The sequence below is a fragment of the Dermacentor albipictus genome, chromosome 2 (genome assembly GCF_038994185.2).
Source record: "Dermacentor albipictus isolate Rhodes 1998 colony chromosome 2, USDA_Dalb.pri_finalv2, whole genome shotgun sequence".
Classification (NCBI taxonomy): domain Eukaryota; kingdom Metazoa; phylum Arthropoda; class Arachnida; order Ixodida; family Ixodidae; genus Dermacentor; species Dermacentor albipictus.
Window position 1 is genome coordinate 22877961 of NC_091822.1, and position 14605 is coordinate 22892565.

The 14605-nt window shown below is 43.6% G+C and overlaps 1 protein-coding gene across 2 annotated transcripts in view; it reads right to left on the reverse strand.

Moving 5' to 3' along the window:
- LOC135897938 (testis-specific serine/threonine-protein kinase 1-like) overlaps positions 1–14605 on the reverse strand; it is a 330453-nt gene that overhangs the window by 59565 nt on the left and 256283 nt on the right. Inside the window, exon 12 of one of the 2 annotated variants that reach the window (XM_070533515.1) lies at positions 816–833. The exons of the other annotated variant lie outside the window; for it this stretch is intronic. The gene's annotated coding sequence lies outside the window, so the exon portion shown is untranslated. Of the gene's footprint in view, positions 1–815; positions 834–14605 lie in introns of those variants that run through there. 2 annotated transcript variants of the gene reach the window in all.

A 14605-nucleotide genomic window follows, 5' to 3' on the forward strand; every position in this document is an offset into this window, starting at 1 on the left:
CACACACATTTCGAAAGATTGTGTCGGCTACAATAACATTATGATCGCTAATACCAGGGAAAACACATACATTTTATACAATGCTTGATGCATCACAAGACAGCAGATCAAGCACATTACCAGTGCCATCATTACGCGAAGGGTCTCTTACGAACTGATGGAGCATATCTTCGTGCACAAACTCAAGGAAAGCTGTATATAAACTGCCTGTGGCAGTACATGTACGCATATTGCCCGATCCCCTATCTATACCGGGAAGATTGAAATCTCCTCCCAATATAATGTGATCCCTTCGAATTGTCTCCTGAAAAGTAGTCATTTGGGCAAACTCATGATAAGAAGCACCAAGGGGTCGGTAATAAGATCCAACAAGAAAACTTTTACCATTTTCGACCCGCAACATGGAAAATACAGATTCACATTCCAAATCAGAATCAACTCGAACACAGGGCCAGTCGGATCTTACAAGAATGAATACGCCTCGTCCCCTTGATTCACAGTCCCGCCTAAAATTGTGATAACCAAGAAGGAATATTTCTCTATCAATGACCGAAGAGTCAACCCATGATTCAGTTCCTAATACTACTGCGGGCTCAACCGAATTTAATAGTACATGAAAATCATCAACTTTGTTTCTAAGGCTTCTACAATCGACGACCAGGAGTTTGAGCTGATGCGTCACCACAGATCACCACGTTTGTGCGGGGTCGAGCTCACTCTGCAATACATCTCACTTTCTGTGGCCGGAATCTCTCCGTATCTTCTTCGTCAACTGCTGAGTGTTTTACAAACAGTTATCACCTTCCAGAGGTTGTTGAAGTAGCACGTGCGCCCTGTAACATTTATGAGTTATCAGGTGTGATTCTGCATTACAGGCAACATTTTTAAAAAGGCTGACAGAATATTCATTCATGTCTTACTTATGTGTGTACTGAGCAAAAAAACACGATTATCTGTTCTGTTTTGAAACTTCTCTCAAGATGACTGAATTTGAGATTTCATTGAATAATTGAAATTCATAACAGCCGTTGATAGAATCAAGTATGCGCTGGGGTTACTGAAAGATAAAATTCGCTTGCAAAAATTTTTACCCAAATTCCCATAACCAAAGTCCTGAAAACTGCAGTGATTATAATTTTTTTCTGAGACGCCTTTAAAACGTGAAGTTTCAAAAGCATAAGACGAATGCGACTGCAAGCATGTTGTTTCTCTATCTAACAATAAAAAAGGTCGTGCTTTGTTCCGTTTTCGCTGCAGTAGGAAAGTACTTCGGCGTCGAAATAATATTGACTCTATAGTCTCAAGTAGGAACGAAATGAACCAGTTCGATAAAATCGCGAAGGAATAGAAATTAGCTTCGTCTTGCCCAATTGCTCTAGTTTATGAAGTGTATCAGATCATTTCACAGGAATTACTGTTAAATTCGGCTGAAATCGTGGATTGAGTTCCAGATTAAGCTCCAGGCACAGATTTGATAAGCTCTGCTATCATTAAAATTTTTATTTCGGGAAGCTCCTGATGACCCTGTTCTTAAATGAGATAAATCTTTCAGTTCGCCACTATTACTTGGTATTCTGTCGAGTTCCATTCCTGGTCACTAAAATGTACAAACCTACGTACAGGCAGGCGATATCGCTTTTTGCGCTTCAAGCAGTCATATTCACTCTCTCTGTGATCGACTACAGAACTGCATCTATGCCATACAAACCTGGATAGACAAGACTGGTCTTTCGCTTAACGTTACAGAGAGATCGGTATTGGTTTTCGTCTGAGTCTGCTGTTAACACGTCGCCACGCAGCCGTCACGGGAATATAGCTCTGTCGAGTCGGTGAAGCATTTAGATGTAGTCTATGATGGTTCCCTCAGCTGTCTTGGCCATACTGGTCATGTACGTAAAAAACGAAACGAGTGAGAATAGCTGGCGTCCTGCGTAAGCACTGCAACAGTCGGTCAGGTGTGCAGTACTTCTAAAGATTTATTGAATATTTTTGTGCCGCCCATATCAGAATTCCGACGTGCATTATTTTCCTATGCGCCAGCTTATATATTATGACCGCTTGCTCACCTTGAGCGGGAAGCCTTGCGACTGGGCTTCGGAATAACGAAATTCGTTAGCAATCACCTATTACATAAAGAAGTCAAGTTGACCTCAGTATTGCGTAGATTTCGCTTACTGACGGTATAAAATTCTTTAATATGTACAAGACTATTTTAAGGCGATTGGACAGAATACTCATTTCCAAGCCTCCATAATTCTTCTGAGTACGCTGGCCTTGGTTTTATACATTATGGATAGACTGTATACAAACATTCGTTAATCCCTTAAGCGTATGTATCTGGCAGGTGCCACCCATTTGAGATGTGCGAGATAGTCTACAAATCATCTATGACGTCTGCCTAAAAAGCGCAACGCTTCACTCACAGAATATATTCCATTGAATATTTAAGACAATTTATTACATTTAATTAGAACTAAGGTGATTGAGACAGACGCCTCAGGGTGTGAAGAAAAATCCCGAATGGCCATTTTCACTCCTACGATAAGTTGATCATTTTCAATTAGCATTCCATACTCCCTACGCGCATTTCACGCTGAATTTCAAACTATAGCATTATGCAAACTCCATTCGTCCATATTGTCATGCAGTATCGACAGTGAAGTATGCACTAAAACTGTGAATGACGAAACTGGCCTTTTCTTGGACAAACCTGTGCCCTCAAAAGCAAGTTACCCGCAAACAACAACGATAGCGGCAAACACAGTCGGCGATCGTCGAAAATTTGATCTGCCGGTCAAGCGCACCGGTTTTTATACGTGGGTGATCGAAGCTTCTAGAGTAATCGCTGGCACCCACGTGTCTTCCAGAAAATTCTACACAATTAGCGTTACAAGTCAAGTTCACAGAAACAACAAGTTACACAGGCGTCGGTGACAACAGACAACGGGCAGAAACATCGATAACATTTGAGAAACTTTATTACGTGCAGATGTGTCCCGCACTGGACGATAACATTTGTTACATCGTGAAAAGCGCTCACCCGCGGCCGAAAAAGATAAACAAGTATACGTGTCTCTGCCCCCCTCTCCAAGAAGCGTCGTGCCGATGCTATAAACACAACAGGAGAACGAAAAACAAGAAAGGCACTTAATAAACAAAAGTATCAAAACGATAAAGAAGCAAAGTATAAAGTAACTAAGTCCCAAAAAATATGCAGATCCCAGGCACTGTGGGAATCGATGTAAGCGAAGCTTTAGGTGCTGAATGCTTTGATTGACGACAATTAGCCGTGATGTTGGCGGCTAAAGCTTAATTTTTTCAACGTTTAGGCTAACACAAGAGTGGTGAGCTGATGTTCAACGGTACCTTGCGTGCACCAATGCTGTTTGTCTGTGTAGTACACAGAACAGACCGGGAGAGGTGATTGCTTGAGGCGTCGTTGTGCGCCATATTTTATATCCTCTGAGAGGGATGAGCGTTGGCAGTGCCTCACATGGCACATCGCATCGTGGCATAAGTATTAAACTCGAATTGGAGTATGGGGCTGCACGTGCAAAAAGCAGAGCCGGATTATGAGGCACGCCGTAGTGGCGGACACCAGATTAATTTTGACTCCGTGATATTCTTTAGCATGTCCCAAAATGAAAGTGTGCATGTGTTTTCTACTTCGCCCCTGTCGAAATGTTGCTGCCGCGATTGGGATCAAATCCATGACCTCTAGCAATGCCATAGCCGTAAAGCTAAGGCGGCGGGCACAGAAGTGTTGACTGACGGTCGGCTGCTTCCGTAGTGCTTCTTTCTTTGTTTGTTTATTGATACTGTTAATCCCCGAAGGGTCACTACAGATATAGAGGTACAGTCAATATTTACAATACAATGAGAAATCACATGCACCACAATGAAGATGATGATAATAATACAAATATAGGCACTTATTTTTGACGTATATTAAGAGAAGTAATAATCGGAGCACAATCGCACTCGTCGCGACCACCGCGCGGTGTTATTGATCTAGCGGGTCAGAACACTTCTTGACCTGAACAAACAAGAGTCTGCAGCTCGTCTACAGATGTGCTTAAAGAAGAAGAGGCAACAAGTGAATCGGGCAGCATGTTCCATTCCTTAATTACTCTACGAAAATAGCTACATTTAAAAGTTTCATTTCATGGTAATGGTGGCGCAATATACATGCTATGTCTACGTCAGAAGCGAGCGTTGGGCGATAATATGAAGAAGTCAGACCCATTAATTTTAAGTTGATTAGGAATTATGAGGAAGAGAAATATTAATTGCTCCAATGCTGTCATAACTTCTAAAGCAGGAAGATTTGTGTTGCGACACAATTCGCTAGGGGAGTGACAACAGCAATGTTTGTTAAATGTGAATCTAGCAGCTAAACGCTGTACTAGATCTAATTTGTGACTATTTATTGCCATGGGTAGGCCCCATACTATTTTTGCATCTTCTATAATGGGCCCTATTCAGGTCTTATGTGCCAGTTTTTTTATTTCAGGTCTACCACAGCGTAAGTTGCGTCTGAGACTCTAGAGCACTCTACTGGCTCTATTGCATACCATATCTTTGTGTTCTTTCCACCCGAGGTCTTCCGTAAATTGTACACCTAGGTTTTGACGTTGAGTTATCTTTTTCAGTTTAGTGTCACGAATTTTGTAGCTGTTGGCATGAATAACCTTTTTTTCTCGTTATGGACATAGACACAGATTTATGTGGGTTCAGAATAATTTGCCATTGGCCACACCATTCCGTAATTTTCTTTAAACTAGCCTGTAATTCCAGTTGATCGTCTGGTGATGTTATCTTATTGTATAACACACAATCATCTGCAAATAATCATAGTGAAACTGTTCTGCATTTGCAAGATCGTTAATAAATATTAGGAATAGGAGGGGGCCTAGTACACTGCCCTGAGGTACCCTTGACAGTATTGGTAGGAGACTTGATTTACAGTCACATATTTCGACGTAATGTTCTCGGAACTGAAGATTTGAACTAGACAGAGATATTGAAAATTTTAAAGAAACCATCAATTTTCAGCAACAATTTTCGGTGGGATACTTAGCTACTTAATAAGATGCTCTCCTGCACCCTGCGGGGCGCTTTAAATAATGCGGCTCTGCTTCTGCACGCCCTGTGTAAGTAGCCCGCTTGACATGTCTACATGGCATTTATTTTTCAGAAATAGCAGCAACGTGATGTAGCCTACCTTAAACTTAAGCTTATCCTGCTTCTCCTCAACTGCTGTCGCATAGTGTTGAGGTTTCCTTGCCTTCTCAGATTATCTCTCACACCCTCTCTTGTATGGGAACTGCCTCTTCTCCTCTCTATAGTTCTACCTGCGTCCCCTCTGGTCTAGCGCGTTAGTAGGAAGAAAAGCGCTGCAGTTTCTACATGCTTCTGAGGAGAGTCACGGATAATTACAGCTGTCAAGCTGCTAAGGTAGCAACGGCCAGGAAACTGCAAAAGGCATTATGCACATTCGACGCGGTGTGGTGAAAACGAGATTCTGCCGTCGCCTTTCCTCTGTTACTCGCGCCTGCGATTTATATACATGCCCTGAACCAACCTCACGCGCTGTGCGTGACAGCAGCTGTCCAAAGCAGCAACAGTAGAAGTATCAGTGGGAAAGTCGAAGGAAGAGGCAATGAAAGCTTCGCTTTAAAAGTAGGCATTCCAATGTTCAGTATGCAGAGTCCGAAAGTTCGTTAGCGCTTGTGGAACGGCTTAAGCCGCACTACATGGACTGTTTCAGGTTGTGAGCGGCGCTGTTGTGATGGCGAAATGCCGTCTGGTACGACCTCATGGTCGAGCTCACCAATGCGTCCGATATTGTAGGGCCTCAAATGGTGCAGCAATAGTTTCTCGCTTAGTCCTTGTCGGCGTATCGGAGTCCAAACCCAAACACGGTCACCGGGCTGGTACTCGACTTCGCGTCGTCGAAGAATGTAGTATGGACTGTCGGTCCTCTACTGGTTTTTGATCTGCACGAGGGTGAGCTGTCGGGCTTCTTCGGCGTGCTGGGGATCCGTGGCGACGTCGAGGGTCGTCGTCGCGTTCTCTACGTACACCAGCTCGAACAGCGTGATCTGTGTTGTTTTCTGCACTGACGTGTTTTATGCGAAGGTTACGTACGGCAGGATGGCATCCCACGTCTTCTGTTGGACGTTGACCTACATTCGGGGCATGTTGGCGAGAGTCTTGTTCAGCCGCTCCGCATGACCTGTGGGAGGTATCTGTCTGCGGGTGGTAGGTAGTTGTCCTCCTATGGCATGCCTGGCTGAACTGCAGAATGGCTTGGGTAAGCTCTGCTGTAAACATCGTTCCTTTGTCGCTGATGAGGACTTCTGGGGCACCATATTGAAGCAGGGTTCTCGCGACGAAGAATTTTGCCACTTCAGTGGCACTACCTTTCGGCAAAGCTTTCGTTTCAGCAAAGCGGGTGAGGAAGTCCGTCACCACGGCGATTCATTGGTTTCCACATGTTGGCATCCCGCTGAGAGTGTTGGTGGTGCCTTGCGTCGTTGGCAGTGACGGCAAGTCATGATGTAACGGGCGACGTCAGCAGTCAGGTGCACCCAGTTATATCTCTCTAGTATTCTTCATTGAATAAATCAATTTAGCTTTCTTTTCTCCGAAAATAGGGGGCTAGAGAAAAAAGCTGCATCTGTGCAGCTTGACTAAGCTCTAGCCACCTGTACAGCAGCAGTGACACGATGATTTGTTATCTGGATTCGGTTATATATACATATCAGCAAATAAAGAAACAATCAGACAATCCCATCACAAATGACAATTACAAGAACAATTGGAAGCATAAGCAGTTTCAATACAGTCAAACAGGTCAAATAAGATTTTGTTAGTAAGGGCCGGAACGTCCACATTTTTCCGGTTTAGCTCATTTAGTCTAGTTTCTAGAACATATCCAAGTTTTTCTTTCCCATAATGGGTGCTCGAGAAGGGAACGTAGTATGCCAGTTGATATCGGAAAGGGTAGGAAATTGTACTTTTCCTGAACTTTGATAATTCTTGGAATAGTTCCTCCCTACCTAATGTGGCGTTTTTATAGGTTCTTATTAATTAGTATTTGTATATATTGTGGATTTTTAGAATTTTATGTTTGTAAAAGAGTGGTTCTGTGTGTTCTGTCAACGAGAAATTTTCTATTGATCTAAGTGCTTTCTTTCTGAATAAGGTAGGGTTTCTGCAAGTTCGATGCTGTACTGTTTGCCCATATTAGCATGCAGTAATGTAAGTGACAGTTAAAGAGTCCAAAATATAACATCTTTTTAATGCTGGCTGGAAAAGTGTGGCGGTTCTGGCTTAATACATCGGCGGCTCTACTTAATTTTGGTAATAAAGTTTTCGCATGTTCATTCCAAGACATGTTTTCTGAAAAAATGACGCCTAGAATTTTAACAAACTTTTCTATTTTAATTTTGAATGAGCCGAGAGCAATATGGTCGTCTATATATTCTAAGGTGCCTGGGGTGCGAAACAACACACACTTAGTTTTTTTGACTCATTAAGAATGGGCCTATTGTGAATTCTGGCACCAAAGCTGCAAGATGTGACACAACGCAGTTCCCTTTTGTCTAACAATATCAATTTTTTTCCTTAACGAGTACCTAGCGATTATCGGCGTAAATAACACATCTACAATGCTCATATATCTTTACAATATCATTAATATAGAAAAGAAAGAGAATTGGTCTCAGTATGCTACTCTGTGGAACTCCAAATTCAATAGACCATAGGTCAGATTTATGCTTATTTAGTTTGACGTATTGATGGCGCGCACTCAAGTAAGATTTAATAAGTTGTAGTGTTGTGCCACCAAACCCGTAATGCTCTAATTTATCTAACAATATTACGTAGTTGACTCGATCGAAGGCTTTGCTAAAGTCTAAGAGAATACCCAATGTCATTATCTTATTCTCAAAATTATTTATTATTTCTTCCCTCTGAGCTAGAAGTGCTGTATCGGTGCAGCGTCCCTTTCTGAAACCAAATTGGTAGTCCGTTAAGAGTTATATGTTCTGGTAAATTTCTCAATCCGAGAATTATTCACCTTCTCGAGTCCCTTAGAGAATACAAGCAAGATTGACGCAGGGCGATAATTGTCTGAACAATTTTTGTCACCATTCCTATAGATTACTGAAACTCTTGCTACCTGCATGTTTGGAAAAATCCCCGTTGAAAGGGGGAGGTTATATACGTGTGTAAGCGCTGGCGCAATTAAATCTATGACGTATTGGATTGGTTTTATTTGTAGATCACCTGCATCACGGCTACGGCTATTTTGAAGCTTCTGATACATTGTTGTTACTTCAGCGATGGATTTGTCAGTAAGTACACTGTATGGAATAATCTCAGAATATGATTAGCAGCTTCATGACAGTATGTACTAGTGCCAATTTCAACAAAAAAATTGTTAAAAAGGTTAGCTAGTTCCTTTCCACCAACCCTTTTGCTATTTTTAACAAAGTTGCCAATCGTGGTATCCTTAGTGCTCTTGTTTAATACCTCGCTAATTTTCCTCCACACTTTGCCGCTATCACGCAAGCAATTGTTGTCAAATACACGCTTGTAATATTCGATTTTTGATATTTTTATACCTTTGTTCAACCTATTTCGAAACATTCTAACTTCTATTAACCTTTCCATACTACGTAAGTTAAGAAAGTTGTCAAAAAGGTTGTTCTTATGCTTAATAAGCCTGATATGTTCATGTGTGATCCATGGTTTACGCAACCTTTTTTGTTTACGGTAGGTGCGTAATGGGGAGGACTCGAAATAATGTTTCTTGAAGATATTTAAAAATGAGTCATAGCACTTGTTGCTGTTTTCAAAAATAAATGTTTCCTGCCAGTCTGTTTGAGCGATCTTATCCCTAAAATGTTCTAACGTGATAGATGATATTTCCCGGTACGTGAGTTCAGGCCACTCCTTTTGTTTCAATGCGCTGTTATGCTGAAGCATACAAATAGTAGGTAAGTGATCACTGATGCCACTGTTTATGACACCAAAGAAAAAGTTATTAGGATTTAAGTTAGTAATGAATAAATCTAGCAGAGATGCAGTTAAAAGAGTAACGCGTGTTGAAGTTGCTAAAAGATTCTGAAAACCATTACTCTGCAACACAAACAAAGACTCATTCGCCAGGCTCGAGACCTTTTGAAGATCAATATTCATATCACCGCCTATTGTTAATAACCATCCATTTTCACTGACACAAGAAAGTAAAGAATTTAGGAAGTTTAAGAACGTGACGAGATTGCCGCTTGGCGGTCTGTGCAGCGCAGCGAACACATTCTTATTTTTCTTAATATAAATTATTGCAATATCACTGGTAACGGTGCTGAATTCGTGTAGCATTTAAAAACCTGGTACAGCAACCTGAATGGGGACTCCACCACCGCTGCAATTTTTCCGATTTAAAAAGAAATGATCGTAACACGGTAAAATAAAGTGATCCAAGTTTTCACCACACCAAGTCTCAGTGAACACGAGTGTATCAAATGTAACACTGCATAATTCTAAAAGGGTGATAATTTTGTCAAATTTATACTGAATGGATCTTACGTTTAAATGAAAAAACCTTAAAAAGCCTGTCTCGATTCTGAGATGTGATACCGCGTGTGTCCTGAGGTAGCACACAATCGGTAGCCATGTTTGCACATGCTGGAAAATCTTAGTGCTCGCGCCAAGCGTGCGCACTCTTATCCTGTCGCGGTAATCTTGCCCAGATCGCTCTCGCGTCTTATTGCCACAACGGCTGACGCTTCATCGCGACGGGCGAAAATGCCACCTTGTTTGACCCAGACAAACTTCCAGCCATGTTCGCGCTTGCGCGCGACTACCATACCCAGCAATCTCTTCAAAAATTGGCACAGGTGTTCATTCACAAAGACAGGCGAATTTGCCTCTGTTTCGGAAGCTTCCAGTGACAAACCCAGGTTTCTGTTGGTAAATTTTGTTTTCATTGCCTTCTCTAAGACTTTGTCCCGCTTTGCGCGCTTTATGAACTGTACAACAATGTTCTTCTTTGTTTTGCCTTTGGTTGCCACCTTGTGAATTGTGTCTATATCGCTGGCTGAGACGGGTTCACTGATGGCCGCACCTACTTTAGCGAGGATATCGGTTAAACACTCATTTCCGCAACGCCCTTAATCTCAAGGTTTCTCATGTACTAGTACTGCTCCGATTTCACAAGACTGGTTTGACATTCAGCCAGATCCCTCTCCGATGATCGAGCTTGCTGCCGGAGTAATTCATTTTCTTTCTTGAGAGAATTAGTCAAGGTAGCATCAAGTGACTGGTTATCAAGGTCAAGGCTTTTACTTATGAAATCCATGCTTTGCTTCATGTCATCGATATCGGCCCGGAGCCCTCTTTCTTCTGCACGCATGTTTCTCTCAAGATATCCATTTAAGTTGTTGAGTTCATTCCTTAGCTCATCTTTGAATTCTTGTAGCTGTTTTGAAAGATACCTAGCCATTTTAATGACTGCAGCAACGAACAAAAGTATCACACTTTGTGGCAGCGGTGACAGCAAAACTATACTTATTAGACTTCTAGAATATCTGAAAAGTTCGCTAACCTGCAATGTACAACAGTCAGGGATTATGCCTTTTGCTTTGCCGCTGTCACCGCTGCCAACTGATGCGTCCGCGAAACAGCGGTAGCTTTATAGCCAGGGGGTGGCCACGTGTTCCATGTTCCAGCCTGTGCAGTCAGGACGCGATGAACGAAGCCTGTGTGCTGCCGCACTTTGTTGTAGACTTGCGCTCTCTTCTTGCGCAGTCCCACCTGCCCGTCGGATAAAGATGTCGCAGTGACACCTTGAAGTAGGTGCGAATCTGCAATGTGCAACAGTCAGGGATTATTCCTTCTGCTCCTCCGCTGTCACCACTGCCAAAATGCTGCAAGTCTACGGGAAAATTTGAGGTGCCCGGCTGTCTGATCGTCGTGCAGGAAGTGCAGAATTTCTGGCCGGAGTCCTGCAGGCACAACGAGGAGGTAGTTTGCACGGGTGGGGGAAACGTTCTTCACAAGAACGCCTTTCGCAATTAGAACGAAGGCAATCAGCGCCTAAATTTCCTCGGGACAAAGTCGGTCTTGCCTTCCAAGTACTCAGCAAGGCTCCTTACTTTGGGGTCCAATCGCTGCTGCTCGGCAAAGTCGTCAGTCCTTATTATTTGTAAAGAGGCGTCGTTCCTCGGTCATCTTTGGGCGGCGGGCCCACCAGAGCGCGATGCAGGCAGTGGGCATCAAAGTGTTTTCGTCCGAACATGGTAAATTGCAGTGATCTCATATTCTTGCCTCTGAGGCTTCAACGCGCCAGGCGGTCTGAATGGTCCTTTAAAGCCGCTAGCCAACACAATGCGTGATGGTCGCTTACAACTTTGAACGGTCTGTCAAATAGATAAGGGCGAAATTTTGGTGTAGCCCCTATGATAACAAGGCATCCCTTTTTCGTTGTAGAATAATTGGCTTCTGCTTTTCACAGTGACCGGCTAGCGCAAGCTATGACCCCTTCAAGTCAATATTTCCTCTGTACTAGGGTGGCGTCGAGGACTAGGCTACTGACGTCACTGTGGATTTGCGTATCCGCGTCTTCATCGAAGAGCGCAAGCACCTGTGGATGCTGCATGCGTTTTTTGACATAAAAATTGTAACAGCGCAAACACATGCAACCACAAAGTACCAAGGTCCTTAGTACTTTGTGGTTGCATGTGTTTGCGCTGTTACAATTTTTATGTCAAGTATGCACCAACTCGCCCAGAAAGAAGTTCTAACGAAGTACTGCATGCGTTGTTTGAGTTCCTGAAATGTGTCGGCCTGCAAGAGTTTCCCACTTGAACTCGAAATCACATTTAGTTAGATGTATCAGCGGCTCAGCGATGCGTGAAACGTCCTTTACAAAGCGCCTGCAGCAAGTCCACTTGCCAAAAAATCTACGCACGGCCTGTTTTCGACGGGCTGCTGGAACTTCGCGATGACAGCTGTCATCTGCGGGTCGGGGCATACTCCAGACTTGCTGATGACGTGTCCCAGGAACCGTAGTTCGTCGTACGCACACTGAGACTTCTCCGGTTTCAAAGTGAGTCCGGAAGACTTGATTATCTTTAGTACTGTGCCAAGGCGTCTCAAGTGCTCGCCGAAACTTGCGCAAAATATGACCACATTATCCTAGTGGATAAAGCAGGTCCGCCACTTCAACCTTCCTAACAACGTGTCCAACACGCACTGGAAGGTTGCAGGCGCCGAACATAGTCCGATTTGCATGACCTTGAACTCAAACAGGCCGTCTGGCGTAAGGAAGGCAGCCTTCTTGCGATACGCTCGTCGACTTCTATTTGCCAGCAGCCAGTCTTGAGATCTATTGACGAAGAGTATTTTGCGTTGCAGTGCCGATCCAATGCGTTGTCCATCCGTGAAAGGGGGTACACATCTCTCTTCGTAATCTTGTTCAATAGACGACATTCGGCGCAGAAATGTAGAGTTCCGTCCATTTTCCTTACCAAGACTACAGAAGATGCACACAGGCTTTTCGGCGGCTTGATGATGTCGTCGCGCAGCATTTCGTCGATTTGTTGCCTTATTGTTTCAGGTTCTCACATCGGAACTTGGTGGGGGCTTTGGCGAAGTGGTCGAGCACACTCTTCGGTTATTATGCGATCCTTTGCAACTGGTGTTCGTCGAATCCTCGTTGACATTGAAACGCGGTCGCTGGGTCGTCGTAGAACACCTTTGAGCTGTTCCTGTTTACTGATGGCCAGACTTGGATTTATGTCGATGTCTGATTCGAGAACTATGGTTGTCGAGGCGCGGACGTTATTAGAGCTCTTCAAACATAAATGAGTAAACTAGAGACATTTCAATTAGACTTTTCAGTGTTACCATTTTTAACGTTGTATTGCAATTTGTTTATCGTTCTTCTCAGGAAGCAATTGCCCGTTAGTTTTTTCTTACACCACTACAGATTCATTGTTTGGTGCTAACGAAAACATGATCATATGTCATGCCTTTCCTGAATGTGCTTCTTACCGTTCCCTTTCTATTCCAGTGACTTTGCCAGTATCAAATATCAACAAGTTCATAGATCAATGCTTCGTGACATAAGCGGGGCCATAAGGAGGGGCCACGACAGACTTGTCATCGGCGAGTGCTGCGGCACTTGGCGCGGGCGGTGCTGCGGCGCTGGTCCCTGCATATAGCATCTGATAAATACGCTGGCCCTCCGACCCCAAGCAATGCAAAAGAATAGCCTTGCGTTGCTCCGGCTTGAATGCGGCGGCTCCGGATGCCAGCAAGTACACGCTGAACATCTGCTCCCACTGCTCCCATGGCAATGAGGGACGGCCGGGCGTCGGAAGGAAAAACGGTGGCGGAGCAAGCCCGGTGAAGCTCGTGGTGGCCGGATACGGACGGCGCAGCGGGGCTGGGGTACGTTCACGACAGCTTCGTCGCCAATGTGGTGCTGACCGAAGGTGGAAGTCAGACTCCAGCCGTCCCGATGTGAAAAGCCGTTTATTCAACGTATACAACCATATATATATATAATGCTATGCTATAATGCCATATATATATAATGCATATATATGTAAGCTTCTATGAAGACGTAGAATCGGCGATGGGTAGAGTGAAAACTAAATACACTATACTAAAGGGCGACATTATAGCCAAGGTAGGCAAGAAGCAGGCTGAAGACAAGGCAGTGGGGTAATATGGCATAGGCACTAGGAATAGCAGGGGAGAGTTCTTAGTAGAGTTTGCGGAACAGAATAATATGAGGATAATGAATACCTTCTTCCGCAAGCGGAATAGCCGAAAATGGACGTGGAGGAGCCCGAATGGCGAGACAAGAAATGAAATAGACATACTCTGCGCTAACCCTGGCATCATACAAGATGTGGACGTGCTCGGCAAGGTGCGCTGCAGTGACCACACGATGGTAAGAACTCGAATTAGCCTAGACCTGAGGAGGGAATGGAAGAAACTGGTACATAAGAAGCCGATTAATGAGTTAGCGGTAAGAGGGAAAATAGATGAATTCCAGATCAAGCTACAGAACAGGTATTCGGCTTTAACTCAGGAAGAGGACCTTAGTGTTGAAGCAATGAACGACAATTTTGTGAACATCATTAAGGAGTGTGCAATGTAAGTCGGTGGTAACTCCGTTAGGCAGGATACCAGCAAACTATCGCAGGAGTTGAAAGATCTGATCAAGAAACGCCAATGTATGAAAGCCTCTAACCCTACAGCTAGAATAGAACTGGCAGAACTTTCGAAGTTAATCAACAAGCGTAAGACAGCTGACATAAGGAAGTATAATATGGATAGAATTGAACATGCTCTCAGGAACGGAGGAAGCCTAAAAACAGTGAGAAAGAATCTAGGAATTGGCAAAAATCAGATGTATGCGTTAAGAGACAAAGCCGGCAGTATCATTACTAATAAAGATGAGATAGTTCAAGTGGCTGACGAGTTCTATAGAGATTTATACAGTACCAGTGGCACCCACGACGATAATGGAAGAGAAAATAGCCTAGAGGAATTCGAAATTCCAAAGGTAACGCCGGAA